Source organism: Eumetopias jubatus, unplaced genomic scaffold, assembly GCF_037043125.1.
Source record: "Eumetopias jubatus isolate StellerSeaLion01/CBP00866 unplaced genomic scaffold, mEumJub1_p1.0 scaffold_2, whole genome shotgun sequence".
In the NCBI taxonomy this organism is placed as follows: domain Eukaryota; kingdom Metazoa; phylum Chordata; class Mammalia; order Carnivora; family Otariidae; genus Eumetopias; species Eumetopias jubatus.
The window spans coordinates 68222680-68250531 of record NW_028274808.1 but is presented as its reverse complement, the minus strand read 5'-3'; positions in this window follow the sequence as shown (position 1 = coordinate 68250531).

Here is a 27852-nt window from a genome sequence, read left to right as displayed (position 1 = left end):
TGAGCAGGGATTGGGGGCTGGATCTCAGAACCCTGGGATCATGACCTGAACTGAAGGCAGATGCTTAACCGACTGAGCTAGCCAGGCGCCCCTAGTCTTTGGTTTTTGAATGCTCTCAAAATGAACAAATAAACAACTGATGCTTTTATCTTATATATAATGTATTTTCTTTCTTTTGAAGATCTTGCTTTTCTATTGTTTCCTAAATTGTGTCTGTTTTTTCTGAGTTCCTCTGTTTAATTTTATTTTGGTCCCTTTCTAGAGAGAAAGATTTTTCAAATCTGTGTGACCCTCTTTTTTGTTTATACTTATCCTTGAGGCATCAAAATGCTTTTTGGACTTTATAAGTGTTAGCAGTAGGAAATCTCCCAGTTTGATGGGCTTATTCTCAAATGTGAATATCTCTGGATCTTTTGTTTGAGGCAGGTCAGTTTTTCTAGAAAGGATTCTTCTAATTTCCTGCCTGTGCAGTTGTAAACGTGGCCCCCAGCATTCTTGCAGTCAATTTGTTAGGGTAGACTATAATTTTCAATGTTCAGGAGGTCAATTTCCACTTAATCCTAGGCTTTTGAGTACGCATCCCATCTAACCCCACCCCCTTCTGCTGTGCCTTTTGTTTCAGAGTCCAGTCTGTCTACTTCAAGTGATCTAGAGTAAAGCTCTGATCTTCTGTTGTGGTGGTGAAAGTTGAGAACTGCCCGACTGTGTTGGATGGGTTTCTTGGGAATCTATCCACTACCTGTAAAGACTTTCAAACTATCCTCCAGCTCTTAGCACCTACACACCTGCCTTCAGAGATATTTAGGGGTCAGCTTTCCTTTGTCAGCCAGGTCCAATACCACTCTTATATCCACTTTTGAGGATTCACATTTTGTTTATATCTCTTATTCCACTCTCATTATCTTGGACTCTTATCTTTGTTTTTGTAAATTTATGTTTCTTTTATTCCTTTACTATATTAGAGTGAAGTTTTGAGATGGAGCAGAAACAAACACATCATTCAATCTATCATGTTAAATGGAAGCCTGAAGTCTTCTCGTCTATATTCATTGCACTCTTGTCAAGGGTCAACTTGAAAGAAATTAGTGTAATTTAATTTTTTAAACATGAAAGATGTTATGTATAAATAAATACAAAAATAATAAATGTTTATTTAGAATAATTATACATGATTAGGAGAGGCATATTCTATGAAGTTAAAAGGCAAAACTCATTTAGATGCATCGTTTTTCTAATAGGTAGACAAATCAATATCTTCAGATGAATAGACACTGTACTAGAATACATAGAGTATGTGATGCAAAGTTCATGTTATTACTATTTTTTTTAGATTTTATTTATTTATTTGTCGGAAAGAGAGAGAGAGAGAGAGCGCACAAGCAGGGGAGGCTGTAGGCAGAAGGAGAAGCAGGCTCCTCGCTGAGCGAGGAGCCCGATGTGGGACCTGATCCGAGGACCCCGGAATCATGACCTGAGCTGAAGGCAGCTGCTTAACCGACTGAGCCACCCAGGCATCCCATGTTATTACTATTTTTGAATTGTTAATAACTTCAGTTCACATTGATATTGGATGTTTCAGAAATGAATTCACAAAATATCTATTGCGTATAAGATAGATACAGAAATTCATATAAAACAATTTTAAGTGAATATTCAATCATGAAACATTTTATCGTGTATCAGCAAAACAAATCCTATTACCCAGTTTTCTTTATTGTTATGATGCACAGAAATTGATATTCAATAATAACAGTATTAAATGAAAATATGAAAAAAAGATAGTTGTATCTTGCTTCTGATCTACATGCAAATTGTGATTTGCTAACTCTTCTTGGTTTCGTTTTTTGTTAACTGATTCTTGTAAGGACTGATGATATATTAGTGAAGTTTTTATAAAAAGATTCTACTTCCTACCTCTTCTGTTTTTCTCAATCCCCACATTTTCAACAGCTTGACCTAGTCATACAGACCTTAGCTGTAAGTTGTCTTGAAACATCTGAGTTCAAGCAGTATCACTTTCAATATTCCATCTACCTTCCTCAAGACATACTACATAGTTCATTGCTCAGTCTATATTTTTGCTTTGATGGAGTATCAGTTAGTAAAAGACTGGGTTCAGGTGTTTTGTAATTTAATAACTATTATAAATTCTTGCTGAAATACCATTGTTATAAACTAATCAGACCTTTTTCTACAAGAGTTCTTGATAAATCACGATTTTGGCATCCTAAATAAGGTTGTTAATTAGAGGAGAGTTAAACTGGTAAGTTTTTCATTCCATAACATGCAATATGATTTTAACAAAACATAATCCTGGAAAATGGGGCAAAATTAGAATAGTAAGTTGTGAATATAATGTCGTAGTTTTTTAGAAACCTAAGCACCAAAGTAGAAAGTGAACAAAAGATAGAAAAGAAAATTCACAGTGTAGAAAAGGAAGAAACCTGTATTTTTTAAAAAGGGCTTAATCATCATTATTGATAACAAATATTCATGAAGAGCCCAACTAAGAAAGAACAAAAGTAAAGACAGATTTAAAGATAGCTGTGGTAATGGAGGGAATGGCTACAGCCCATTGTGGCTATTTCTCCATTAATAATTTTAAAAATTATTTAGACTAACTGAGAATTGCCAATTTAGCATCCAACAAAGCTCTATTATTACTACATCTTCTGTAGCTTTGTGTAAATCTGATCTAAATAGCCTGAAACTTTCTGATATCATATAATACAGTTTTCAAGGCAAAGAGTAAAAAGAATAATACACTTGGTCAAAATGAAAAAAGACTATAATAAGAAACCTAATATTTTTAAAGGGAAACAACTACCATTTAGCATGATCAAGGAGTTCATATGTAGTTATTTGTCAGAGACAAATAGGAAACCACTATGAGTACTCAGCTTCTACAAGATATATATCCCAATTGCTTATGAGACTGTGTTTGACATTGTTGAGTTCTTTGCTCTTTGCAATTGAAGGGCTCTATTAAATAACAAAAAGCTCTTCTTGTATGGACTATTGCCTCTAATTTGTGTTATAAATTTCTGCAAATGACAGTTCAAAGTCAAGACAGTTAACACCGTAAATGTTATTACTACCAATGAGTGAATAATTTTAAATGTTGCAGCTGATTTGTATGATTTAACTTAAACACACTATAGTTGCTCGTACTGAGGAGAAATTTAAAATATTCTCATTACTGATGGGAAGTTATACTTTTGGTGTTCTTAAAAAGTTTGATAATCATGTAAGCAATTATTTTTTTTATTTTTACAAAAAAAAAGTGGCAAAAGCCATACTGAGATTTTCCATAATCATAATAAACCTGTCTAGACATTGTAGAAAACATAATATCCAACACTCTCCAGAATGTAAATCTGAAATAAATTGTTATTGTTAAAGTGATAAAAATACTGAAACTGATTTATGCAGAGCCAACAGATAATTGAGTTGATAAAAGTGTTTGTTTGATGTGGGTGGCATACTTCTAAGGAGCATTATTTTACTTTACAATACATTCTCATCATTATCATTGCAAGAGCTATCTCTTAGTTTTATTTTATTATTATTTTTATTTTCCTCTTGATATTCTGCTTCCCCTTCTTTTCTCCTTTCCCCTATTGGTTCTCACATTTATGATTTATTACCTCAGTGTTTTTGTGTGTATGAGTGTGTGTGATCTTATATACAGTAATGTTTGTGTTGTTTCATTGTACTTCAGTTTGCTCAGATTATATTGTGACAATGTACTTTAATTTACACATGATTCCCATTCTGGTGGGTTTTTTATTTGTTTTTACTGCCAGGTTACTTTCAAAATGGCTGCAACAGTTTCTACTCCCATTAGTCCATGAAAGTCACCCATCTACACCTCCTCCCCCTAAAAAAGAGTAAATTTCCTATCCCTTAGGCACTGACAAGTTTGTTATTATACTCAATTCTGATTTCTGCCAAATTCACTCATGTAAAGAGATAAGGCTTTCTTGTATTAATTTGTGTTTCTTTGATTACCAGGTGTTTACTCCTTGTTGATTTTACTCATGGCAAGTATCAGTTCCCAATCTGTCATCTATTATGTGTGTTGTTGATCAGAAATACCTCATTTTGACATAGTCATACACAGAAAAAACTTGCTTTGTCTGTGTTCATGAAATCCTTATCCACCCCCAAATCACAGAGTTCTTTTTTTTTTGCTTTATAATTCCACCTTTTATATTTAGAGCTATAATGCATCTGGAATTCACATGCTTATGATGTGAGAAATCCAACTTTTTTTTCAGTATTAGTAAGTTTTGCAACATTATTTACTAAATATCCTTTCTCTACTGAAGTGTGTGCCACTGTAAAAATCTATCAGATTTGCTTATAAATTTGGCTGTTTCTGAGAATTGAATTCAATTTTTTTGTTTGTTTAGTACCATGTTTATTATAGTGGCCTTCAGTATATTTTTAGTGTTAATTCACTTCTGTATAATTTTTTTAAAGATAATTGCTATTTATGAGATTTATCCTAATGTATGAATATGAATGTTTATTTAGTTCTTACTTTTTTAAAAATTTTGATAGAATAACAAATGTGTATACATATGTAGATGCAATAAGCTATACATTTTCCTTTCAGTGTATTTTAGTTACCTAACAGATTTCATTGTAGATTTCTCACTTTTGTAGTTGTATTTTAGAATTTTACTTACATACTTTTATTTATTTATTTATTTATTTTAAAGATTTTATTTATTTGAGAGGGAGAGAAAGTACACAATTTGGGGGGGGAGGATCAGAGGGAGAGGGAGAAGCAGGCACCCCGCTGAACAGGGAGCCCCAAGACACCAGGCTCAATCCCAGGACCCTGAGCTGAAGGCAGATGCAAACACTGAGCCACCCAGACACCCCTACATACATCATTTTAAATTCATGGGTCACTTACTAGTGTATTTTATAGTAATTATGTAGATATTATTTGGATTTTTTTTTAATATATATATTTTTTTATTTGACACAGAAAGAGAGATAGTGAGAGAGCACAAGCAGGGGGAGCGGCAGGCAGTGGGAGAGGGAGAAGCAGGCTCCCTGCTGAGCAAGGAGCCCGATGCAGGGCTTGATCCCAGGACACTGGGATCATGACTTGAGCCGAAGGCAGCCTCTTAACTGACTGAGGTACCTACGCACCCCTATTATTTAGATTTTTGTTTTTACTTCCTATTTGTTAATTTATATTACTACTGTATCATGGTTAAGGAATATATAATGCTGGTTCTCTGGAACTTACTCAGACATCCTTTTTACAGTTGATTTTTAATAAATGTTGTTTATACCAAAATAATTGGCATATTTTTGCTTCCAAACTGCCAAGTTTATATCAATTATACTTTCAAGCATTGCGCATCTTCGGTTATTCTTTGTATGTCTCATAAGTCATTTTCTGAGAATAGTGTTAAAATCATTCACTAAATTTGTTGATTTAGTTATATTTTCCATAGTTCTAAAAAATCCTTTAAAATATATTTAAAACCTATATTGTTAGCTGTATGCATGTTCATAATCGTAATATCTTCTGTATTTAGTATAATGATATAAATGCCTTTATTTGTCTCTTATAATACTTTTCATTAAGATTAAATTTTCTGTTTTCAAAATTGCAACAGGCTTTCTTTTGCTTAATATTTGCCTAGTATATCATTTTTTACCCCTTTATTTTCAGCCTTCTTCTATTTCTTTCAAGTACATCTATTACACACAATACACTGCTGAGTTTATTTCTATACATTTGATTTGAGAGCCTTTGTTCTTTGGACTGAAGTTTAACTCATTTCTATTTTATATAATTACAACTAAGTTAGGATTATTTTGGCCATCTTATGTGATATTTTATCTTCACAATAATTGTTTTATTGTTTATTTTTTCTTTTCCAGATTTCTCTCACTTCAAAAGTTTGATATGTTTTTTTTTTTTCTGGTGGTAAATTGTAATTCTTAAGATCATATTTATGGTGATATTTTGCCACTAAATCTTACATAGTCTCATAATTTACCTCTCTTTCCTGGTGGTGTAAAACTTTCAAGAGTAATCTCAAAGAGTATCTTATAAGATCTAATTACTAAGACATATTCATATAGAAAAATTAGTTTTGTCTTTGCATTTGTATGTTAGTTTGGCTAGATAGATATAAAGCTATAGGTTGAAAATAATGGTGTTTCAGCTATTTAAATATGACCTTATTATCTTTGTATATCCAGAGTTACTGTTGAAAGTTTCATAAAAATCTTGATTTTTCCTTTGCGAGGTCTTCTAAAAGCTTGTAGAAATTTCTCATTGTCTTTAATATTCTTAAACTTTGTGCATTTTATTTAAGTGTGAGTACAAAAAAAATCTGTTTAGCATTCCATCAACTATTTTAACAACATTTCATCTTTAATTTTCACTTCTGTTCATTTTTCTTTCTTGATTGTATTAGTTACATATAAATGTTGACATGTTTAATTCTATATTTTATATAACTTTGTTTTCTAAAATATATAATTCTTATATTTTTTCATTAATGAAATGTTCAAGGAGAGTGATTACCTGATATTCTAATTTATTGATTAATATCCATTCTGCTATTTAAACCATAAATTTATATCTTCAGGTGAATTATGTTTTTTCATATAGAGTACAATTGGTCTTATATTTAATTATTTGATTTCTGTATACTAGCAGCTAATGATTACAAATTAAAATTTGCAGTATCAGCATAAAACATAAAATACTTAGCAATAAATTTAACAAAGTTTTTGCCAGTCCTCTACACTGAAAATTATAGAACAATGCTGAGAGAAAATAAAGAAGACCTAAATAAATGGAGAGATATACCATACTCATGTATTCAAAAACTTAATGTGGTTAAGATGTCAGTTCTTCCCAAATTGACCTATAGATTAAAAAAAAAAAATTCCAAACAATGAATCATTGAAGACTACATCAAAAACTAATGATGTAATATATGGTGATTAACATAACAATAAAATTAAAAAAATAGAAGATTACATAAAAAATTCCAATCAGGTTCTCATCAGGCTTATATTTTTGTTGTTGCTGTTTGAAATTGTCAAGCTGATTCTAAAGTGTATATGGAAATGCCAGGGACAAGAATAGCTAAGGTAATCTTGAAGATGTAAGACAAAGTTGAAAACTTGCTCAGTATAATTTCACAATTTACTATAAAGCTACAGTATTCAGGGTAGTGTGATATTGGCATAAGGAAAGACAAAGGAATCACAGTGAAGTGATTTTTGACAAATATGTGAAAGTTTTGCTGAAAAGAACATTTTAAAATTTATTCTGTATGGAGTTTGTTGAGCTTTTAGAATCTATAAGATGATGGTTTTCATGAAATGTGCAAATATTCTCAACCATTATTTCTTTAAAAAATTGCTTTTCTGCTATAGTAGCTTTTTCCAGTCCTTCTGGGAATCCAGTTATACATATGTTAGACTGCTTGATATTTCTTACATGTCACTAAGTCTTTGTTCTTTCTTTACAGTTATCTTTCCTCCCTGATTTTCAAATTAGGTAATTTCTAGTAATCTTGTCTTCAAGTTTATTAGCCTTTCCTTCTGTATCTCTAATCTGTTCTTAAGCCCACAAGGTGAATGTATTACTTCAGCTAAGGTAATTTTCAGCTCTATAGTTTCTACTTGATTCTTTTCTGTGGATTACATTTCTCTTCTAAATTTCTTTTATTCAATCATTACATCCATCTTTTACTTTAAATCCTTGAACATATTTATAAAAACTCTTTTATGGTCCTTTTCTGTGAATTGTGATATCAGCATCATCTGTTTCTAGTGATTGCTTATTTCCATGATTGTGGGACACAATAGCCTGTTTCTTTATATGTGTGATAATTTTACATTATTTCATGGATATTATGCATGATTTATTTTAGTGAGTCTGGATTAAATAGTTGTCTTCTAAATGGTGTGTTACTTATTTATTTTTTTTCCTGGAAAGGAGTTAAAGTACTGTTGGATCATTTTAATCTTGTTAGGCTTGGCTTCTTTTTTCTTTGTGTTTTCTTTCAGTTTTGTTCTTGGTCATAGGATATATCTTTTAGTTTAGATATATGGCAGCTATTACTGCTAAGGCATGGTCCTTTTTGGGCTCTCAGTTGAGTGTCTGAGATTCACTACTAAGTTTCTGCACAGTCTTCACTGCATAATCTCTCTTATTAGCTACCAGTCCTACAGTCTTGTCATCAAGTCTTGACATCCATATAGTCTGTATTTTAAATTTTTTCCCAGTTTTATTGAGATGTAATTGCCATACAACCCTGTATAAGTTCAAAGTATATAACATAATTATTTGACATATGTATATATCATGAAATGATTATCAAAATAAGTTTGGTTAATATCCATCACCTCACAGACTTACAAATTAGTCTTGACAAAGGACTTGCACAGCACAGCCTTTGGTCAAAAACTTGTGAGGAACACTTCACAGTGTTCTGGGTATCTTCTTTCTATACTTGCCTTTTACTAGCACTTTTCTCCACAAATTTCAGCCTCTTCAGCAGTCTGAGAGCTAATATTTGTCTTTTTAGTTTAAGGAGTTGACTTGCGTAGTTTGAATTCCACTTCTCTGCTGTGGCCTTGCAAGTGCCCCTGGAAGAACATCTCGGAAAACAGGCCTAACAAGCCTAATCTACTCAATTTCCTCTCTTTAAAGAATCACACCTCAGCATTGCTTGTTGTCCAGTGCCTAAAAACACTTGTCTCATGTATTTTGTCCAGTTTTATGCTTATTTAAAACAAGAGGAAAAATTTAACAATGGACTTCCTAATTTCATTTTTGTAGAACTGTGATATATTTAACTTCACTAGATTTAACTGGACCTTAAGAATTAATAACATTTGTGTTAATAAGGCATTTTAATTAAATATTCTATTGCTATGTAAATTGTTATTGGTATGCGACTGATATATAACATCATAACAGGTAAATATTGAATTTACTGTTAGAAGATTTCTTCTATAAGAATTATATATATATATTTAGTTAGGATTAAGTCAGAGAAATAAATGTCACTTTGTACATTTAAGTATGAAAGGTCTTAATACAGAAGTTATAGGCTTACATCACCTTTGAAATTGCTGGGGGATGTGAAGGTCAGGGAAGACTATCTCAGTCTGCCACATGAACATGAGTGATTCTCAAGAAACTCAGCGGAGAGTTGTTTCATATATTACATCTGTCCACTCCTCTGCCAGCAACTTCCCCTAAAGAATAATGGCACCTCCTGCTCTTACTTTTTCCATGTCTCTTCTTGACTGGCTCTAACCTGAAACCATATAGAGAAGAGGATTCTGGGGAACATAACTCCTGGTTTCTCCTCTGGGCTGTGCAGAGGAAACCACACAAAGAGGTAGTTATGATGTTGATTTGATAACAAACAATGAAGCACAGTGTGGTATTCTTCCTGGGATACCATGGGGGAAAAGAACTTAAAAGCGCAGTGGGAAAAAGAAGGAGGTAATTCATGTACAGAGAGCCAGCGATCTCCTTAAGATAGTCTGGGCTTGGTTCTCTATGACCATTTTGTATATGTCAACATACCTATTAATTGTTTTTCATTTGCTACCATCAATCCTGTTGACCTAGGTAGTCTGATGTTGCCATTCTGCTCCTCAGTTGTTATAACATTTCTTTACTTTGGTCATTTATCTGTTAAACAAATATTTATTGAATGTTTAGCATGTGCTAGGCATTGTTCTAGATGGTGGGTATATAACAGTGAAAAAAATAGTCAAAAATCTCTCCATATAGAAGTTGTATTCCAGTAACTAGAGTTAGAAAAAAAAATAGCTAAAATATAAAAATATGTTAGATAATAATGGTTGCTGTAGAGAAAATTCAGTGGGGGGCAGTGTTGCAATATTAAATAGTGTAGTTAGGAAAAGCTTCATTGAAACTGTAACACTTAAGTCACTTGTGGAAGTGGATCACTCTGTCTAACATTTCTTCAAGTCCTTCTCATCCCTTCTTTATTTTTTCTCCTTAGTACTTATAGTTCTTTGGGTATATATTTATCTTGTTTACTGGCCCCATTTCATATAAGCTTCATGAGGACAGTGATGCTTGGATGTTTTGTTCACTATAGCTCCTAGAAAGTTCTTAGCTCATAAAAAGATGATAAATAAACCTAATTAAATGAGAAGCTGAATGAATGAATGAAGAAAAGCATTTTTAGGCAGAGAGAACATCAACTGCAAAGGCAGTGAAATGAGAGTGTGTCTGGTGAATTAAATGAAAAACTAAGGTCAGTATAGCTGGAGTGGAGTGAGTGTGGGAAACAATAGTAGAAGATGAAAATAGAAAAGTAATGGACTAGGGGGTGGTGGCAGCTAATGTAGGACCTTAGGGCATTGTGATAACTTTGGCTTCTATTTTGAGTGAGATGGAAAGCTATTTGGATGGGTCATATTAGTGGCAAGACCTCACTTTTGTTTTTACAAGATTACTCTGAATGTTGTGTTGAGAATTGATTGAAGAGCCAAGAATGGAAGCAGAGAGACCAGTTAGGAGTTTATTGCAATAACAGACTTCCTAATATTTGTTGTTGTCCAATCTCTATAAGTATAGCTACCTTATTGTCCAGAGTACTGTTTCCTCTGCTCAGTTCAGAGCAGGGAAAAATAAAAGCAAACATAAAGTGCTATTATAAATAAAGAAGAGAAAGATGTTGAAAATTATGAGTTGGCTTAAATCATAAAAGTAAACAATTCATATCTAATATTAATTACTCTTAAGAATTCAAATTTTTAAAATTTCAATGCATGTCAATGTGAATAGAAGGCATATTTTAAAAATAATACAAAAAGCTTCTGGCATAAGAATATTTTTAAACATTTTTTTGTATTTAAATATAGTCCTTTCAATTATGTTTGAATGACAGTATAATATTTTCCAATATTATTATAACACAAAATAAATGTTTTCTGGAAAGTTAAATTTAAAAATGAGGCTCTTACATTTATTCAATATATTTTTTACCCTAAGTAAAATAATTTAGTCATAGAAGAACTACTCTAGAAAAAAATTTCCTCTAATTCTGGAAAATAATTTGATATTATATTCCCGTTTCAGTGAAATAAGTTGTAAGTAGGCCTAAACTTGACTGTGACTGTGGATTCCAACAATCAATTCTATCCTGTGTTAGTAGGGTTGACATTGAGTAATACTCAATATTCAATACATAATACCCAATGGTAGTAGATTTTATAAAAGGGCTTTAGTAAAGCTTTGTTCATCAGAGACACAATTTTCCTTTTCCTGACAATCCACACACACACACACACACACACACACACACACACACACAATTCCCAGAGATAACTAACAGAAAAACAATAGTGAATACTGTTCTTACACCTTGTATTTGTATACTGGAAGGTATTTTAATTATGTTTCTGAAATTTCCTTAGTAATTAATATTCTGGAGACTAACAATAACATTTTATCAATGCTTATTGTGTGCTAAGCAACATGCTACATGCTTTATATATGCTCTCATTTACAATTCGCTAATACCCTGTGAGTAGTGTGCCATCATAATACTCATTTAAGAGATGAGAAAACAAGGCTAAAGGTTAATTCGCAAGTTCATGCAGACTTGTAAATGGCCTGGCAGAGATTCAAATTCTGATTCCACAAAGCGGCTATTACCCACTGTGCAAGAGCACGATTTGAAACTGCACTGGATATAATTAGCTACAGATGTTAAAAATAAAACATTTGTTAATTTAAATAAAATAATACTTAATTTCTTATTTTAAAAAAAGTTCCTCTAAAAATTAACTAGTTTCCAAAGTTTTATCTCTTGGGCTAATTAGGTAGATTCTTTTCCCCATCAGGAGTAGTCAAGATTCTACAAAGGATAGACTAATGAAAATGCTTTGCTTTTAGATACTTGGAAATCATATTTGGAATTATTTGTTTGTAAAAATGTTGCTTGGGCATAGAATCAATCACAAGCCAATCTTATCATTCCATCATCCATTGCTTTGTACAAACAATTCCAAAACATAATAGCTTAAACAATACTATCATTTCCCTCAGTACTGTGAGCTGTCTGGAATCAGCTGGATTGCTCTCACTTGGTGTTTCATGTGGCTGCAATCAGGTGGAGGCTTGACTGGGCTGGTCATCCAAGATGGCTCATTTACATGGCAGGCAGTTGATGATGGCTGTTAACTATAAGTTCTGCTGGAGCTGATGACTGGAACTCCTGTGTTGATATGTAGCTTTTCCATGTTATTGGGTTTTTTAGAACAGGGAAGGTGAATTCCTAGAGGGAGTGTACCCAAATTTGCTATTCTAAGAAACCCAGTCAGAAGTGGCAAAGGATTCCTAGAATATCACTTCTTCTTTATTACACAAGTCAAGCAAATCAGTAAGGCTGTTCAAGAGTCAAGGAGAGAGAAATTAGATTCCTCCTCTTGCGGAGGGTTACAATGTAGATATAGAGTGAAGAAAGTGATGGTGGCCATATTTGGTGATGACAATACTACATTTAGAAAGGAAATTCTTGTCAGAATACAATCATTTTAATTGTATTTGAAAGCAAATTGATAGGTTATACACTGAAGCACTGGCATGAAAAGTTTGATTGAAAACATCCCATGTGACCTCCAAGATTTCTCTTTTTAAAGGACTGGAATTCAGGTTTAGAGAAGAAAAGGAAAACAAAAAATTGGTGATGTATTATACTTAAAGCTTGTATCTATTGGTTTGAAATGAGACTTGATTAAGCAAGTTTTTGTAATTAATCTGAATTTGTTTTGCAGTGGACCACCAAGAGTAAATTTGGACTTTCTAGGTTTAATAATAGAGAAAGATTGTTCACACGAAAGAAGGCGAAATTCACTTGGTTTATGGTAGAAATGAATTATAATAGTTTGAACCATTTCCATTCCTAGACTTTGGTTTAGAGAGAGAATCCATCATTGATTTAAATGAATAAGACTCCTAGAATAAGACTATTGTCACTAAATAGTTAAAGGAATATTTTTAGTTGCTGGGTCCCTGAATTCATACAATCTCATAAGCTAGTTATCTACTTCTTATAGGACCTGCCTTACGATATATACCCATGAAGCTAGAAACCTGAACATCTGAAAGAAAAAGTTGGAAGGGTGTAGGGCACCTGGGTGGCTCGATTGGTTTAGCATCTGCCTTTGGCTCAGGTCATTATCCTGAGGTCCTGGGATCCAGCTGAGCAGGGAGCATGCTTCTCTCTCTCTCTGCCCTTCTCCTGCTCCTCCCCGCTCACCCAACAACACTCATGCTGGCTCACTCTCTCTCTCTCAAATAAATAATAAGTAAATAAGTTAATTAATTAATTAATTTAAAAATCTTAAAAAAAGAAAGAGTAGGAAGAATTAGAAAGAATTAGAATGTCTGAAGTTTATTTTTGCCTGATGGACAGAAATAAATGAGGAGGATGATTAGACTATCTTAATTTCTAGGAAGATTAAAACACTGGAATTTCCATGACTTAAGTAAAAGGGTAGTTATTTAAGAGATGAGGAAAATTTTAATAATGAAAATGTAATACTGACCAAGACAACTTGATTCAAAATTTGGAGTTAAAGAAGCTTGAGTCATCAAGAGAAATCAGTTTGTAGGAAGCTCAGCTTATCAAGGCTTGTTTAGAGCTAAGGTGCAGGGCAGTAGAGAGAAGGCAGAATAATGTAAATGAAAGAACAGAAATTGCACTATTGATTATTTACTCAAAGAATACAAAAACACTAATTTGAAGGGATATATGGACCCCTACATTTATTGCAGCATTATTTACAATAGTCAAACTATGGATTTATCCCAAGTATCTACTGATAGATAAATGGATAAAGAAGATGTGTATATCTATCTATATAGGAATATTATATATATAGGAATATATTTATATTGGAATATATACATTAGAATATTATTCAGCCATGAGTATTTTATAGTTTTCTGAGTACAAATTTTCTACCTCTTTGGTTAGATTTATTCCTAGGTATCTTATGGTTTTGGGTGCAATTGTAAATGGGGCTGACTCCTTAATTTCTCTTTCTTCTCTCTTGTTGTTGGTGTATAGAAATGCCATTAATTTCTGTGTATTGATTTTATATCCTGCTACATTACTGAATTCTGTATGAGTTCTAGCAGTTTTGGGGTGGAGTCTTTTGTGTTTTCCATATAAAGTATCATATCATCTGCAAAGAGTGAGAGTTTGACTTCCTCTTTGCTGATTTGGATGCCTTTGATTTCTTTTTGTTGTCTAATTGCTGTGGCTAGGACTTCTAATACTATGTTGAATAGCAGTGGTGAGAGTGGACATCCCTGCCGCGTTCCTGACCTTAGAGGGAAAGCTCTCAGTTTTTCCCTATTGAGAATGATATTCGCTGTGGATTTTTCATAGATGGCTTTTATGATATTGATGTATGTATCCCCTATCCCTATACTCTGAAGAGTTTTGATCAAGAAAGGATGCTGTACTTTGTCAAATGCTTTTTCTGCAACTATTGAAAGGATCATATGGCTCTTATTCTTTCTTTTATTTATGTATTGTATCACATTGATTGATTTGCTGATGTTGAACTAACCTTGCAGCCCAGGGATAAATCCCACTTGGTCGTGGTGAATAATCCTTTTAATGTATGGTTGGATCCTACTGGCTAGTATTTTGGTGAGAATTTTTGCATCCATGTTCATCAAGGATATTGGTCTGTAATTCTCCTTTTTGATGGGGTCCTTGTCTGGTTTTGGGATCAAGGTAATGGTGGCCTGATAAAACGAGTTTGGAAGTTTTCCTTCCATTTCCATTTTTGGGAACAGTTTCAGAAGAATAGGTATTAATTCTTCTTGAAATGTTTGGTAGAATTCCCCTGGGAAGCCATCTGGCCCTGGGCTTTTGTTTGTTGGGAGATTTTTGATGACTGCTTCAATTTCCTTAGTGGTTCTAGGTCTGTTCAGGTTTTCTATTTCTTTCTAGTTCAATTTTGGTAGTTGATAATTTCTAGGAATGCATCCATTTCTTCCAGATTATCTAATTTGCTGGCATAGAGTTGCTCATAATATGTTCTTATAATTGTTTGTATTTCTTTGGTGTTGGTTGTCATCTCTCCTCTTTCATTCATGATTTTGTTGATTTGGGTCCTTTCTCTTTTCTTTTTGATAAGTCTGGCCAGGGGTTTATCAATCTTGTTAATTCTTTCAAAGAACCAGCTCCTAGTTTCATTGATCTGTTCTACTGTTCTTTTGGTTTCTAGTTCATTGATTTCTGCTCTGATCTTTATTATTTCTCTTCTCCTGCTGAGTTTAGGCTTTATTTGCTGTTTTTTCTCTAGCTCCTTTAGGTGTAGGGTTAGGTTGTGTATTTGAGACCTTTCTTGTTTCTTGAAAAAGGCTTGTATTGCTATATACTTTCCTCTTAGGACTGCCTTTGCTGCATCCCAAAGATTTTGAACCGTTGTGTTTTCATTTTCATTGGTTTCCATGAATTTTTTTAATTCTTTAATTTCCTGGTTGACCCATTCATTCTTTAGTAGGATGCTCTTTAGCCTCCATGTATTTGAGTTCTTTCTGACTTTCCTCTTGTGATTGAGTTCCAGTTTCAAAGCATTGTGGTCTGAAAGTATGCAGGGAATAATCCCAATCTTTTGGTACCGGTTGAGACCTGATTTGTGACCTAGGATGTGATCTATTCTGGAGAATGTTCCATGGGCACTAGAGAAGAATGTGTATTCCGTTGCTTTGGGATGGAATGTTCTGAATATGTCTGTGAAGTCCATTTGGTCCAGTGTGTCATTTAAAGTCTTTATTTCCTTGTTGATCTTTTGCTTAGATGATTTATCCATTTCAGGCAGGGGGGTGTTGAAGTCCCCCATTATTATTGTATTGTTGTCAATGTGTTTCTTCGCTTTTGTTATTAATTGCCTTATATAATTGGCTGCTCCCATGTTCGGGGCATAGATATTTACAATTGTTAGATCTTCTTGTTGGATAGACCCTTTAAGTAGGATATAGTGTCCTTCCTCATCTCTTATTACAGTGTTTGTTTTAAAATCTAATTTGTCTGATATAAGGATTGCCACCCCAGCTTTCTTTTGGTGTCCATTATCATGGTAAATGGTTTTCCACCCCCTCACTTTCAATGTGGGGGTGTCTTTGGGTCTAAAATGAGTCTCTTGCAGACAGCATATCGATGGGTCTTATTTTTTAATCCAATCTGATAGCCTGTGTCTTTTGATTGGGACATTTAGCCCATTTACATTCAGGGTAACTATTGAAAGATAGGAATGTAGTGCTATTGTATTGCCTGTAGGTGCCTGTTACTGTATACTGTCTGTGTTCCTTTCTGGTCTATGCTGCTTTTAGGCTCTCTCTTTGCTTAGAGGACCCCTTTCAATATTTCTTGGAGGGCTGGTTTCATGTTTGCAAATACTTTAGTTTTTGTTTGTTCTGGAAGCTTTTTATCTCTCCTTCTATTTTCTTTTTTTTTTAAAGATTTTATTTATTTATTTGACACACAGAGAGAGATAGCGAGAGAGAGAGAGAGAGGGAGAAGCAGGCTTCCTGCATGAGCAGGGAGCCTGATGTGGGGCTCGATCCCAGGACCCTGGGATCATGGCCTGAGCTGAAGGCAACAGTTTAACCAACTGAGCCACCCAGGCACCCCAACTCTCCTTCTATTTTCAATGGCAGCCTAGCTGGATATAGTATTTTTGGCTGCATATATTTCTCGTTTAGTGCTCTGAAGATATCATGCCAGACCTTTCTGGCCTGCCAGGTCTCTGTGGATAGGTCTGTTGCCAATCTAATGTTTCTACCATTGTACGTTACATATCTCTTCTCCTGAGCTGCTTTCAAGATTTTCTCTTTGTCTCTGAGACTTGTAAGTTTTACTATTAGATGTCGGGGTGTTGACCTATTTTTATTGATTTTGAGAGGGGTTCTCTGTGCCTCCTGGGTTTTGATGCCTGTTTCCTTCCCCACATTAGGGAAGTTCTCTGTTATAATTTGCTGCAATATACCTTCTGCCCCTCTCTTTCTTCTTCTTCTGGGATCCCAATTATTCTAATGTTGTTTCATCTTATCATATCGCTTATCTCTCGAATTCTGCCCTCGTGATCCAGTAGTTGTTTATCTCTCTTTTTCTCAGCCTCTTTATTTTCCATCATTTGGTCTTCTATATCGCTGATTCTCTCTTCTGCCTCATTTATCCTAGCAGTTAGTGCCCCCATTTTTGATTGCACCTCATTAATAGCCTTTTTGGTTTCGACTTGGTTAGATTTTAGTTCTTTTATTTCTCTAGGAAGGGTTTCTCTAATAACTTCCAGGCTTTTTTCAAGCCCAGCTAGTATCTTTAAAATCATGATTCTGAACTCTAGCTCCGACATCGTACTAATGTTTGTAGTGAGTAGGTCCCTGGCAGACAGTACTACCTCTTGTTATTTTTGTTGAGGTGATTTCTTTCATCTTGTCATTTTGTCCAGAGGAGAATCGATGAATGAGAGAACAAAATGCTAACAGGTTAAGAACGTCCTCAGAAAATATACTCTAAACAAATCAGAAAAGACCTGAAACCAGGGGAAAAGAAAGGGAAAGAAAGAAAAAACGAAAGAGAAAAAAAAAAGAAAGAAAAAGATAAAAACAAACAAAAACAGAACAAAACAAAAAAACAGAATATGATCAAATACAATCAGGCTGGTGCATAGATCAGTGCCACACACTATATTCTGGGTATATTTTGGTCTGTTAGAAGAAAGTGACTCCCAAAATTTTAAAGAAAGAAAAACTTATATATGTACAAAATAAGGGTTGATACAATGAAGGTACGGAATATGATTGTAAAGGTGAAAAGTATAAAAAATTTTAAAAAAGGAATTGTGCTTGAAAAAAGAAAGAAGAGGATTTAAAAAATAAAGAAAGAAAAAAAAAGTGGGGGAGAGAATGTGATCAGACAGGAGACTAGAACAAAGCCATACACTAGAGATTTAGGGTATATTTTGATCTGTTAGAAGAAACTGTATCTCAAAATTTTAAAGAGAGAACAACTTATATATATCTGCCAAAAATAAGGGTAACTACTATGAAGGGATAGAATGTGACTCTAAAAATGAAAAATAAATTTTTTTTTTTAGAAAAGGGATTGATAAGATGATGGTTGAAAAAGGGAAAAAGAAAATTTCAAAAAAAAAAAGGTTAAAAAAATTAACTTTGAAAGACTAATGAATCATGGTAAAAAAGCCATGAATTCTATGTGCAGTGTTCCCCTAGCGCTGGAGTTCTCCCGTTCTCATTGATCAGTATACTTGGTCTTGGCTGGCTGCTCTTGCTGATATTCTGGGGGAGGGGCCTATTCCCGTGGTTCCCAAATGTCTTTGCTGGAGGCGGAATTGCCCCGCACTTGCCAATCCAGGCTAAGTAATCTGCTCGGGTTTGCTCTCGGGAGCTTTTTTTCCCTGCAAGCTTTCCGTACAGCTTTGGAGGACGTGAGTGAAGATGGCGGCCTCCCAATCTCTGCCCGTAAGGAGCCGAGAACTCTGGGCCCTGCTCCTTGGTGCGCCCCCAGAGAAAAGCAGTCAGTCACTCCCATCTCCCCGCTCTCTGGCTGCACTCTGTGCTCACCCGGCCTGTGACCGAGCATTTCTATCTCTGGCACCCGACTTGGTGTGGAGTCTCCAAACCCAGCAGATCCCTGCGGTGTGCTCCCACACCGATCCTCCCGGGGGAGGAAGGGGAGTCTCCCTGGGTCTGCTGCTTGTTGGGTCCCTGCTGGAGGAGCAGTGGCCCGACTTCACCAATCACAGTTTATGGCAACCCCAAGCTGAGAGCCCGCGCCTCGGCTCCATCTCTGCAGCCGGCTTCCCCGCTCCGATACCCGGGAGCTCTGCCGCACTCAGGCACCCCCGGTCTTTCTGTGACCCCGGGGGTCCTGAGACCACACTGTCCCATGAGGATTCCACCCCCCGCTTAGCCACTGGAGCGACGTCCCTCAGCTGAGCCGACTTCTAAAAGTTCCAATTTTGTGCTCCACGGCTCTATCACTTGCCAGAAGTGGCCGACGGAGGCCCCCTCCCCCGCCATCTATCCTCCCGAATATCGCCTCGGATTCACTTCACACGTCCTACCTTCCAGAAAGTGTCGCTTTTCTGTTCAGAGAGTTGTTGCTATTCTTTTCTTCCATCTCCTATTGAGTTCGTAGGTGTTGAGAATGGTTTGATCCCTATTCAGCTGAATTCCTGAGACCAGACGAAATCCAGGTCTCCTACTCCTCCACCATCTTGCTCCCCGGTCTTGTTTTTTTATCTAATCTGATACCCTGTATCTTTTGATTGGAGCATTTAGCCCATTTACATTCAGGGTAACTATTGAAAGATATGAATTTAGTGCCATTGTATTGCCTATAAAATTATTGTTACTGTATATTGTCTCTGTTCCTTTCTGGTCTATGTTACTTTTAGGCTCCCTCTTTGCTTAGAGGACCCCTTTTAATATTTCTTGTAGGGCTGGTTTTGTGTTTGCAAATTCCTTTAGTTTTGTTTGTCCTGGATGCTTTTTGTTTCTCCTTCTGTTTTCAATGACAGCCTAGCTGGATATAATATTCTTGGCTGCATATTTTTTTCATTTAGTGTTCTGACTATATCATGCCAGTCCTTTCTGGCCTGCCAGGTCTCTGTGGATAGGTCTGTTGCCAATCTAATTTTTCTACCATAGGTTACAGATCTCTTGTCCTGAGCTGCTTTCAGGATTTTCTCTTTGTCTCTGAGACTCATAAGTTTTACTATTTGATGTACTATTTGATATTTTTATTGATTTTGAGGGGGTTCTCTGTGCCTCCTGGATTTTGATGCGTGTTTCCTTCCCCAAATTAGGGACGTTCGCTGTTATAATTTGCTCTAATATACCTTCTACCCCTCTCTCTCTTTCTTCTTCTGGGATCCCAATTATTGTAATATTGTTTCATTTTATGGTATCATTTATCTCTTGAATTCTGTCCTCGTGATGCACTAGGTGTTTATCTCTCTTTTTCTAGCTTATTTTCCATCATTTGGTCTTCTATATCACTAATTCTTCTGCCTCATTTATCCTAGCAGTTAGAGCCTCCATTTTTGATTGCACCTCATTAATAGCCTTTTTGATTTTGGCTTGGTTAGATTTTAGTTCTTTTATTTCTCCAGATAGGGTTTTTCTAATAACTTCCATGCTTTTTTCAAGCCCAGTTAGTATCTTTATAATCATCATTCTGAACTCTAGTTCCAATCTTACTAATGTCCATATTGATTAGATCCCTGGCAGTTGGTACTGCCTCGTGTTCTTTTTTTTTTTCTTTGAGGTGATTTTTTCCATCTTGTCATTTTGTCCAGAGCAGAATAAATGAATAAGAACAAAATGCTAGCAGGGTAACAACAACCCCAGAAAATATACACTAAAGAAATTAGAAGAGCCTTGAAACTGGGGGAAAAGAAAGGGAAAGAAAGATAAAAGAAAAAGATTAAAAAAATAAAGAATATGATCAAATACGATCAGGGTGGTAAATAGATCAGTGCCACACACTAGATTTTGGGCGTATTTTGGTCTGTTTGAAGAAACTGCCTCCCAAAATTTTAAAGAAAGAAAAGCTTATATGTGTACAAAGATGAGTAAATATGATGAAGGGATGGAATATGACTGTAAAGATGAAAACTATAAAAGATTTTATAAAAGGAATTGATAAGAAGTTGGTTTAAAAGAGAAAAAAGAAATTAAAAAAAATAGGGAAAGAATGTGATCAGGCAGGAGACTAGAACAAAGCCATACACTAGAGACTTAGGGTATATTTTGGTCTTTTAGAAGAAACTGTCCCAAAATTTTAAGAGAGAACAACTTATATATATATATATACCAAAAATAAGGTTAACTTCTATGAAGGGATAGAATATGATTCTAAAAATGAAAAATTAAAAAGATTTTTAAAAAAGGGATTGATAAGATGTTAGTTTAAAAAGGAAAAAGGAAAAGTTCAAAAAAAAAAGAAAATTAAAAAAAAATTAACTTTGAAAGACTAAGGAGTCATGGAAAAAAGCCAAGAATTCTATGTGGTGTTTTCTCGTAGCGCTGGAGTTCTGCCATTCTCATTGATCGGTAAACTTGGTCTTGGCTGGCTGTTCTTGCTGATCTTCTGGGGGAGGGGACTGTTGCAGTGATTCTCAAACATCTTTGCTGGAGGCGGAATTGCCCTGCCCTTCCCCGGGGGCCAGGCTAAGTAATCTGCTTGGGTTTGCTCTCGGGAGCTTTTGTTCCCTGCAAGCTTTCCGTTTGGCTTTGGAGGATGAGAATGAAAATGGCGGCATCCCAGTCTCTGCCCCAGAGGAACCACTTACTTGGGGGCCCACTCCTCAGTGAGCCCCCAGAGAAAAGCAGTCAATCACTCCCGTCTCCCTGGTCTCTGGCCACCCTCCATGCTCACCCAGCCTGTGACTGAGCATTTCCATCTCTGGCACCCAACCCTGTGTGGAATCTCCAAACCCAGCAGATCCCTGTGGTGAGTTCTCACACCGCTCCTCCCGGGGGAGGAAGGGGAGTCTCCCCGGATCTGCCGCTTGTTGGGTCCCTGCTGGAAGAGCAGTGGCCCGACTGTACTGCGGATCATGGTTTATGGCAACCCCGAGCTGAAAGCCCACGCCTCAGCTCCATCTCTGCAGCCGGCTTCCCCGCTTCGATACCCAGGAGCTCTGCCACACTCAGGCACCACAGGTCTTTCTGTGACCCTGAGGGTCCTGAGACCACACAGCCCCAGTGAGCATTCCACCCCCTGCTTAGCCACTGGAGCGACGTCCCTCAGTTGAGCCAACTTCTAAAAGTTCTGATTTTGTGCTCTGCGGCTCTATCCCTTGCCACTAGTGGCTGATGGAGGCCCCCTCCCCCGCCATCTGTGTTCCCAAATATCATCTCAGATTCACTTCTCCGCACATCCTACCATCCAGAAAGTGGTAGCTTTTCCATTCAGAGAGTTGCTATTCTTTTCTTTGATCTCCTGTTGACTTCATAGGTGTTCAGAATGGTTTGATCCCTATCTAGCTGAATTCCTGGGACCAGACGAAATTTAGGTCTCCTACTCCTCTGCCATCTTGCTCAGAGTCTCCCATATGGTGACTAATATAACATAATAAAATAAAATTAAAAAAGAAAAAGAAATTCTAAGTATCTCAAGGAGACTGTTAGCATAAGAAAGAAAACAGTGAGGTTTTTGTTAAGTAGACGCTGGAGGAAGGGGTTCCATGTTATGTAGTGCCTGGAAGTTTGGCAAACTGTTGTTATGTTGAAGAAATTATTAAAATGGTTGATTTGGTTAAGGAGATTTCCAGGCAGAATGTTAAAAGTGTCAAATGGTTTCTTTTAGCCATGTATATAGTATGATATGAATATAGAGAAATGATCAAAAAATGAAACATCAAGGATTCAACAGAGTTTAGAGAGATTTAATGAAATTAGGAAATGTTGGGTTCAAACATTAAAAAAAAAAAATTACCCCAAAAGAATCCCAACAAAAACACAGTTAAACTAAGAAATGACCCCCTTCTTTATTTTCCTTATCCTGTTCAATTAATTTTTTTCATGCTCTCTCTCTTTAATCCCTAATTTTCTAGTACTTGAAATTTCTATATACTTTTGTCAAGCAAAGATAGAGAATTTTCATAATTTATGCCATTGTGGCATTTATAATTAGAATGGATGATAGATCTTGAAAAGATAATTGGAAGTATAATAAGTGCTAATTTGGGTAGGGGTTAACTCAGCTGATTTGGATTGTCCAAACCTGCACATTCCAAAAAAAGTTTTGTCCCTTGATCATCTACTGGGACATAACCTCTAAGTCTTGGAAGTTTCTGCCTGATAAGGATATCTTTGTTTTCCTGGATCTTTGCACCATGTCAAATTGTTTATGCTAACAATGTGATTTATGGTGGGGGACTTGGGCCACACGGTATCAATTTGGCCTGTGGAGGAGCTAGAGACTAAGAAGTGAAGGATCAGCCATGGGAGCTCTCTAGGCATACATGACTAACCTAAAAAATCTATAGACACCACGCTCCAGAAAGCCTCTCTAGGTGGTAACACCTTATGCATGTTGTCGTACATTGTTTCTCAGAGAATTAAGTGCTATCCATGACTCCACTGGGAGAAGACAGCTAGAAGCTATGATTTTATCTTTGCTGACTTTGATCATTATCCTTTCACAGTAATAAACCATAACCATGAGTGTAACATCTTCTGAGTTATATGAGTCCTTCTAGAGAAGCATTGACCTAAGGATGGTCTTCCCCTAACTACAGTTAGGGATGCTATAGGCATGAGATAGAATGAGATATGAAGAATGAATCACAGTTAGCTATACGAAGAAGGAAGAATGTTTATTCTTTTAGTTTCAAGTAGTGTTTGTTTTACCCATAGGTTTGAGTGAATGAGTGAGCATGTAAAACAGCTAGTCTAAACATTTTGAATCTTAAGAATAGTAAATAAAGTTTAAAAAAGTAATAGAGAAAACTAATATGAAATTCCATTTAAATTAAGTTGAAATTTAAACCAGCACAACAAGCTTATTGGATATTGGTCTGAAAATGCTCTTGATAAAATTGATGCATTATTAGGAATGGTCAGTTATTATTTCTGACCAGTGAAAATGCACAGCCCTAGCATGCATATGACTAGATTTGAAGTTAGATGACCTAGATCCAAATGGCTTAGTAGTCAAATATAGTTAAAAAAATTCACCAAAATTTTCTCAGCCTTAGTTTCTTTATTTAAACAATGAAAATAATGATAGTCCCTCTACCTATCTCATAAACTTGTCATGAAAGTCAAAATATAATATTAATAAAAGTATAAGAAAAGTTATAGTATATGACTCAACTATTTGTTTGTCAATGCCATTATCATGGTTTCCAAATTCTTTCTTCTCCTTTTTTAAATTACTGAACCACTAATACTGCCATCACCATGGCAACCACTATGTTATTATTACCATTCACTATAAAATTTAAGACAAAAATGTCAGACACTGAGATTGTTGATTTAGTAAAAACCACATTGAAAAAATAATCTCTGGATTTTCCCTCAAAATGATGTTAGGAAAATAATATTAATTGGAGAGGCAAATAATGTTAGCCATATTTCTCAAACAGAATATATAGCACCATTTAATTAAATAATTATTTATTTATTTATCTATCTATTTATTTATTTATTTTAGAGTGAGAGAACACAGAGGGGAGGGGCAGAGAGAGAGGGACAGAGAGTATCTCAAGCAGACTCCCCACTGAGCATGGAGCTCAACATAGGGCTCAATCTCACAACTCTGAGATCATGACCTGAGCTTAACCCACTGAGCCACCCAGGCGCCCCTATTTATTTATTTATTTATTTATTTATTTATTTATTTATTTATAAAAAGAGAAATATTTTCTACTAGGTGGCGTTTTTTTTTTAATATTAGACACAATCAATACTGAAAACATCATGAATGAAATTCTTTGTTTTGGGTCAAATCAATCTTTCTTCAACAAGTGAAAAATCTAAAGACCAGCTAGTCAGGTATGTTATTGTCTATCTTAGATAGTTGTGGAAAAAGAAAAGTATTGGGGTGCCTGGGTGGTTCAGTTGTTAAGTGTCTGCCTTCAGCTCAGGTCAGGATCCCGGGGTCGAGCCCCATATTGGGCTCCCTGCTCAGCAGGAAGCCTGCTTCTCCCTCTCCCACTCCCCCTGCTTGTGTTCCCTCTCTCGCTATCTCTCTCTCTGTCAAATAAATAAATGAAGTCTTAAAATACAAAAGGAAAAGAAACGTATGATGAAGAATAAGAATTATTCAAGGAATCATGGAGAATAGGGACTGTCTAAAAGGAAAAAAATATTCACCTCATTGCTCCTTACACTTTACTTGAGGATTTTACGCACTGTTAATTTATTCATTGAGTTCTGGTTCTAAATGCTCCAGTGGAATCAGGACTGCATTTCTCAAGGGGCAGGAAAAAATGCCATAGGGTTTTCAAATCAGAATTCATGTTAATAAGTCTAACAGCAAAGGCTTGTCTGCTGAAACAGGATTAACTCTGCATGTATTTCTGTCCCTCAATTTTTTTTTTTTGCATTAACATGAAATGTGTTTTGTTGACTCATGGTGTGCCATATTAGTTAAATTAAACATCAAACATCTGTCTAACTTTAAGATTATAACATGAATATCTTGGCAGTCTCAGTAAAATTTGAGCTGTTAAAGGCCCTCAATCAGTCTAAAAGATAGAGCTGCCGTAATGGCAAACTCAGCAAGCAATTACATCAAAGGATTTAAAATCTATTTCAGTAATGCCTTCTGGATAATGACATTGATCTCAGCACTCCCCTTGCAGATTTCCTGGTATTGCAAAGCAAGGTTCTGCATGGTTTCACATTTAGAAAAACACTATTCACCATTTCTTTTTATGTGAACATAGTTCATTTCTCTTGAATACACCTGCACAGCTATTTCTGACACAGCATCTATAGCCAATAGACTTTTCTTCATAAAGCCAAAATTCATGCTATGTACACAATTCTTTCTTTGTTCGCTTCTGTCACACCAATTTTGCCAAAGTGGTAGAAATAATTAGAGGACTTTACTAGTTTTTACATTCATGCCTTTTCTCCTACTCTAGACAAGCAATATAAATAGACCAGTCAATCAATCAATCAATCAATATTTTGTCCTTTCTCTTTGTATTTTAATCTTCATTCAGTTTGCTTACCTTTAGAAGTTGATATGCATAAAGGAAATTATTGTAAATGAGAAAGTTTTAAGTTAAATTTTCATAAACCTAAACCTATTTCTTCTTCTCTTTCTTCACATCTTTCCTCCCTTTCTTCCTTTCTTCTATCCTTCTTTTCTCTCTCTTTCTTTTTTTTTTTTAGCAGCTTCTCTAGTGAATGAATATGTAGATGTAAATTCATGCTTAAATTTGGGTGCTTTAAAGCACCTGTCTAGTTAGTCAAAATCATGTTGCAGCTTTCTCTTTTACAATAAATAAAAAATACAAATCGAATTCTATGCGGGACTACATATTTTTGATGCCATATAATTTGATTGTTATTTATTTGTTCTTTCAATCTAGAACCCAGTCTATGCCAGAATCCTTAGTGTACCATTCCACAAAAGTGGAATAAATCTTGTATTGTTAAATCTCTTCGTATCATCTTCTAAACGTGCTAATGTGCTTTCTATGTAAAACAAAATAAACACTTTTTTTGGCACCATATCCTGTCAGTTGCCTACCCTGCTTTTACAGTTAGACAGTTTGAAAGAGTTCTTAAAACTGCTGTGTCAGTTTCCCACCCCAATTCATTCCTCTATCTTTACTTCAGCTCCTAGGAGAAAGATGATTAAGGGTAGTTATTCACCCTTAATCACCTGATGTCTCCCTACCCCACAGTCCATATGTACCTATTTGAGTATACTGGGGCATTTCGGGGATATGAGAGTGCTCAAACTTCTTTCTGTTATTCAGCCCATTAATAACCAAGGCACTATCCTATCCAGTTCAGTGACAGGAAGGAGTGCCTAGATTCAGCTGCTGGGATTTGGGCAGGAAGTAGGGAGGAAAGATAATGTGACCTTGTAAAAGCAGTTCTTTGGGCTGATTCAGTGCACTGTTGTTCTTTCTACATCTGGATATAGAGTAGGAAATCAAGTGTTATATATTTTACTGTCCTGTCCCATAAATGCCAAACTGGATTCTCCCAACTGGGAAGATATGGATAGAGACAAGTGCGAGGACCCTTGGGGCCCAATAACTATAATGACCCTTTTGAACTACAAGTCTCTGAGATTGATGGTTTTCCTAGTTAGAGCCTATGGCAAAAGAAAGCAACTTCCGCCCGTAGATGCCTCTCGGAGTTTTGGACATGTTGTCTCCCTGACAAAGCTTAGTATAACCTTGCTTCTAGGGTCTTGTTAAAACTGAATGCCTGACCTGTGAAGACCTATACCTCTCTGGTCTGATAATACATTTTTATGTTGTCAGTTCAATGACTAATAAGGTGAGAAGAGTCTTGCTTGTCAAATGGCAATGATATGTTCCAGAATGCTGCTAGTCTGATCCCAGTCATATATCAAGTTTATGTGAAAAAATAGCAGGTATCCCTGTAGTGGAAACTTTGTCCCCCACTTTCATGTCTGAAGCAAAGTTGTCTCAGATTCACAGAGGCTCCACTAAATGTCTGGGTCTGTCTAACAGATGGTTTAAGCTGGAAGCTGATGGTGTCTTCTGGGTTGGGCTGCTATTCAGCCACAGTGCTGATTCTGTAGAATCAAAAATGGTCATGATTGCTCCACTTAGGGGGCAGTACTGAAAGTCATGCTCATGGTTCTGATTAATGCTCCCCTTAATAAACGTTGTTACACTTTTACTCATCCCAGCTGTTTTTGGTCTGCCACTTAGAAAAATGCAGACCAGTAGAATAAAGATACCTGTTTTGGGGGCTACAAACTGAGGAAACAAGTAATGATTGCTGATTAACTGGATTACTTGTGTAAATGCCCATGGTGAGGGCCTATTTTCTGATGAAACTGTCTGGAATCAATTTGTTGGCTGAGCCCGCATCACTCAGATTGCTATCTACACCCATCATCATACTGGACATGGCAAAATATCTGCAACCATAATAGACTAGGCATAAAAACCTCCATGTCTCTGATGCAGAGGCAACCACCTAATGCATACTTGTGACTCGTGCCAAAATTTGATCTATTTGTCTCTCACTGAGGGAAGTGATATGGCACAGGACATTGTCCCCACCCACTTCTGACA